The sequence below is a fragment of the Schistocerca gregaria genome, unplaced genomic scaffold (genome assembly GCF_023897955.1).
Source record: "Schistocerca gregaria isolate iqSchGreg1 unplaced genomic scaffold, iqSchGreg1.2 ptg000959l, whole genome shotgun sequence".
NCBI lineage: Eukaryota > Metazoa > Arthropoda > Insecta > Orthoptera > Acrididae > Schistocerca > Schistocerca gregaria.
In genome coordinates, this window is record NW_026062312.1 from 70,001 (window position 1) to 75,000 (window position 5,000).

At 54.6% G+C, this 5,000-nt stretch overlaps 1 non-coding gene across 1 annotated transcript in view; it reads right to left on the reverse strand.

The window, feature by feature from the left end:
• Positions 1–1,508, reverse strand: part of LOC126326007 (small subunit ribosomal RNA) — a 1,893-nt gene extending 385 nt beyond the window's left edge. Inside the window, exon 1 of the ribosomal RNA XR_007560473.1 lies at positions 1–1,508. This exon is cut by the window's left edge and continues 385 nt beyond it. This is a non-coding gene — a ribosomal RNA (small subunit ribosomal RNA).
• Positions 1,509–5,000: the final 3,492 nt, after the last annotated feature.

The window sequence follows — 5,000 nt, forward strand, 5'->3', positions numbered from 1 at the left end:
CAATCTCGTGCGGCTAGAAGCCGCCTGTCCCTCTAAGAAGAAAAGTAATCGCTGACAGCACGAAGGATGTCACGCGACTAGTTAGCAGGCTAGAGTCTCGTTCGTTATCGGAATCAACCAGACAAATCGCTCCACCAACTAAGAACGGCCATGCACCACCACCCACCGAATCAAGAAAGAGCTATCAATCTGTCAATCCTTCCGGTGTCCGGGCCTGGTGAGGTTTCCCGTGTTGAGTCAAATTAAGCCGCAGGCTCCACTCCTGGTGGTGCCCTTCCGTCAATTCCTTTAAGTTTCAGCTTTGCAACCATACTTCCCCCGGAACCCAAAAGCTTTGGTTTCCCGGAGGCTGCCCGCCGAGTCATCGGAGGAACTGCGGCGGATCGCTGGCTGGCATCGTTTATGGTTAGAACTAGGGCGGTATCTGATCGCCTTCGAACCTCTAACTTTCGTTCTTGATTAATGAAAACATACTTGGCAAATGCTTTCGCTTCTGTTCGTCTTGCGACGATCCAAGAATTTCACCTCTAACGTCGCAATACGAATGCCCCCGCCTGTCCCTATTAATCATTACCTCGGGTTCCGAAAACCAACAAAATAGAACCGAGGTCCTATTCCATTATTCCATGCACACAGTATTCAGGCGGGCTTGCCTGCTTTAAGCACTCTAATTTGTTCAAAGTAAACGTGCCGGCCCACCGAGACACTCAACTAAGAGCACCCTGGTAGGATTTCAACGGGGTCCGCCTCGGGACGCGCAAGCACGCCTTCGGCTCGCCCCACCGGCAGGACGTCCCACGATACATGCCAGTTAAACACCGACGGGCGGTGAACCAACAGCGTGGGACACAAATCCAACTACGAGCTTTTTAACCGCAACAACTTTAATATACGCTATTGGAGCTGGAATTACCGCGGCTGCTGGCACCAGACTTGCCCTCCAATAGATACTCGTTAAAGGATTTAAAGTGTACTCATTCCGATTACGGGGCCTCGGATGAGTCCCGTATCGTTATTTTTCGTCACTACCTCCCCGTGCCGGGAGTGGGTAATTTGCGCGCCTGCTGCCTTCCTTGGATGTGGTAGCCGTTTCTCAGGCTCCCTCTCCGGAATCGAACCCTGATTCCCCGTTACCCGTTACAACCATGGTAGGCGCAGAACCTACCATCGACAGTTGATAAGGCAGACATTTGAAAGATGCGTCGCCGGTACGAGGACCGTGCGATCAGCCCAAAGTTATTCAGAGTCACCAAGGCAAACGGACCAGACGAGCCAATCCGATTGGTTTTGATCTAATAAAAGCGTCCCTTCCATCTCTGGTCGGGACTCTGTTTGCATGTATTAGCTCTAGAATTACCACAGTTATCCAAGTAACGTGGGTACGATCTAAGGAACCATAACTGATTTAATGAGCCATTCGCGGTTTCACCTTAATGCGGCTTGTACTGAGACATGCATGGCTTAATCTTTGAGACAAGCATATGACTACTGGCAGGATCAACCAGGGAGCTGCGTCAACGAGAGCTGAGCAGCCGGCCGCCCGGGAGTGTGTCCCGAGGGCCCGCGCGAACACGCAAGCGTCCGCTCAATTATTCTGCAAACAGGAGGAGGCTGAGCTCCCCTGCACGATACACCTCGAAACCCTCTCAGGTCCCGGCGGCGCGCAGCGCCGTCCTAAGTACTTGGTCGGGTTCGAGAGAGGCGCAATCGCCCGGAGATGGGCGAGTAGACGCTTTCAGTGCGAACACCCGTGCTCCCAACTGAGCTTGCCGCTGCCGACAGAGGCCCGGGAGCGTGCTGTCGTGGCATTGCCGGCGGGAAACAACACGCGCCACCTACGGTGACCGGCAGCTCCAACGCCAGCGCCACAGAAGGGCAAAGCCCCACTTGGGTGCAGAAGCGAACTCTCCCAGCACAGCGCACGCGCCAACACGTCCGCAGAGCTGCGATACAAACCACCTGCGAGAACCGCTGGGGGCGACCGAGCAGCAGACGGCGTCGCGACGCCGAGTGCCGGGCGGCGGCGCATCCTCAACGCACACAGTCCGCAATCGGACCAGCACACTGCAGATGTCCACCGCGCTTCGCACCGGGCTCGGCAGAACCCACTTTGGCCGCCTGGCGCCGCGCGCAGGGTGCGCCGGCGCATAGCTGGGACGCCAGCCGGGCCCGTCGGCCGGCGCTCCTGCCACTGGGCGCCCCCCACCAGCCGGCTGTAGTGCGTGCGCTCACGCAGCGCGCGGCCAGCACGCCGGGCGGCCCCCCCTCACCGGCCGGGGACTGTCCCGCCAAGCCACAGCCTCGTATCGCTTCATACCCACATGGCCAACTCAGGTTCGGGGGCATGGCGGGTACCGCCGAAACAACCGGTTCATAGATGTACCGATCGTCGCTATCACCGATGCACCTGCAGCGCGAACAACCGCTCAACAACTGATTTCCAGTTCATTTGCGGATCTTTGGCAGCAAACGTATACGTCAATCTACATTTGCGAAATCTACGATTCTGGCATGCCTGCATGTTATGTGTCACGACACGCTACATCAGCCCACATACACACTGCGGCATGTACACGAGAGAACACGTGGAAGATGGTCCGCGCACGTGTGCAATGTCCCTTGCGCGGTCGACTGTCAACCGGCCTCTGTAGCATGTCGCAGATGTGGAACGCGGTCCACCGTGCTATCATGTTGTGTGGGGCAATACGATTAAATAGGAAAACCCTCGTCGCTACATCAACAGACGGCTCACGCTGATTCCCGGCAGAGGGAGGAGGGGGGGGGGGGGGGGGCCAACATGCAATACTTTCGTCCGTACCTACCTACCACATGTCTGTACGGCGTACAACAGTGCAATCTCGCTGTAATGGGGAGACGAGACAAGTAGCATCGTGCACAACATATGGCCCTTATGATTCGCCATTGTAGGGCGCAGCCGGTGTACGGTCAAGCATGTGCCACATTATGTCACTCAGTACGTAACGACGGATGATCAGTGTGGGTTACGCGTACATCAGCGGACAGTCCACACAGGCCGTACCACAACGTACACTGACTGCATCGACAACCGAATGCAACTGAACAGCTGCAAGGCTCATTTCACAAACAAACGCCTGACCGACCAGCTTGGAAGGGCAGGAGGGGAGGGCGATATTCGTTCTGTAGCGGTACACCCTTCCAGTGGTTAGCGGGACTGTGTAGAAAGTACGCAACACTCGAAAGACCTTTATGTGAGGGTACGCACCATGGCATCAAGAAATACACATGACACCAGAGGATCCAAGCAGTGAACTATGTTCAGAGGGTTGCTGTTAGGCAAAGCTACATTCCTGTGACGTTACATGTGACAGTTAAGGTGCAGTGTAAGTTAGGTTAAGGTGCAGCGTAAGTTAGGTTAAGGTGCAGTGTAAGTTAGGTTAAGGTGCAGCGTAAGTTAGGTTAAGGTGCAGCGTAAGTTAGGTTAAGGTGCAGCGTAAGTTAGGTTAAGGTGCAGCGTAACTTGGGTTAAGGTGCAGCGTAACTTGGGTTAAGGTGCAGCGTAACTTGGGTTAAGGTGCAGCGTAACTTGGGTTAAGGTGCAGCGTAACTTGGGTTAAGGTGCAGCGTAACTTGGGTTAAGGTGCAGCGTAACTTGGGTTAAGGTGCAGCGTAACTTGGGTTAAGGTGCAGCGTAACTTGGGTTAAGGTGCAGCGTAACTTGGGTTAAGGTGCAGCGTAACTTGGGTTAAGGTGCAGCGTAACTTGGGTTAAGGTGCAGCGTAACTTGGGTTAAGGTGCAGCGTAACTTGGGTTAAGGTGCAGCGTAACTTGGGTTAAGGTGCAGCGTAACTTGGGTTAAGGTGCAGCGTAACTTGGGTTAAGGTGCAGCGTAACTTGGGTTAAGGTGCAGCGTAACTTGGGTTAAGGTGCAGCGTAACTTGGGTTAAGGTGCAGCGTAACTTGGGTTAAGGTGCAGCGTAACTTGGGTTAAGGTGCAGCGTAACTTGGGGTTAAGGTGCAGCGTAACTTGGGTTAAGGTGCAGCGTAACTTGGGTTAAGGTGCAGCGTAACTTGGGTTAAGGTGCAGCGTAACTTGGGTTAAGGTGCAGCGTAACTTGGGTTAAGGTGCAGCGTAACTTGGGTTAAGGTGCAGCGTAACTTGGGTTAAGGTGCAGCGTAACTTGGGTTAAGGTGCAGCGTAACTTGGGTTAAGGTGCAGCGTAACTTGGGTTAAGGTGCAGCGTAACTTAGGTTAAGGTGCCAACGTGGGTTAGGTTAAGGGCCAACGTGGGTTAGGTTAAGGGCCAACGTGGGTTAGGTTAAGGGCCAACGTGGGTTAGGTTAAGGGCCAACGTGGGTTAGGGTTAAGGGCCAACGTGGGTTAGGTTAAGGGCCAACGTGGGTTAGGTTAAGGGCCAACGTGGGTTAGGTTAAGGGCCAACGTGGGTTAGGTTAAGGGCCAACGTGGGTTAGGTTAAGGGCCAACGTGGGTTAGGTTAAGGGCCAACGTGGGTTAGGTTAAGGGCCAACGTGGGTTAGGTTAAGGGCCCAACGTGGGTTAGGTTAAGGGCCAACGTGGGTTAGGTTAAGGGCCAACGTGGGTTAGGTTAAGGGGCCAACGTGGGTTAGGTTAAGGGCCAACGTGGGTTAGGTTAAGGGCCAACGTGGGTTAGGTTAAGGGCCAACGTGGGGTTAGGTTAAGGGCCAACGTGGGGTTAGGTTAAGGGGCCAACGTGGGTTAGGTTAAGGGCCAACGTGGGTTAGGTTAAGGGCCAACGTGGGTTAGGTTAAGGGCCAACGTGGGTTAGGTTAAGGGCCAACGTGGGTTAGGTTAAGGGCCAACGTGGGTTAGGTTAAGGGCCAACGTGGGTTAGGTTAAGGGCCAACGTGGGGTTAGGTTAAGGGCCAACGTGGGTTAGGTTAAGGGGCCAACGTGGGTTAGGTTAAGGGCCAACGTGGGTTAGGTTAAGGGCCAACGTGGGTTAGGTTAAGGGCCAACGTGGGTTAGGTTAAGGGCCAAC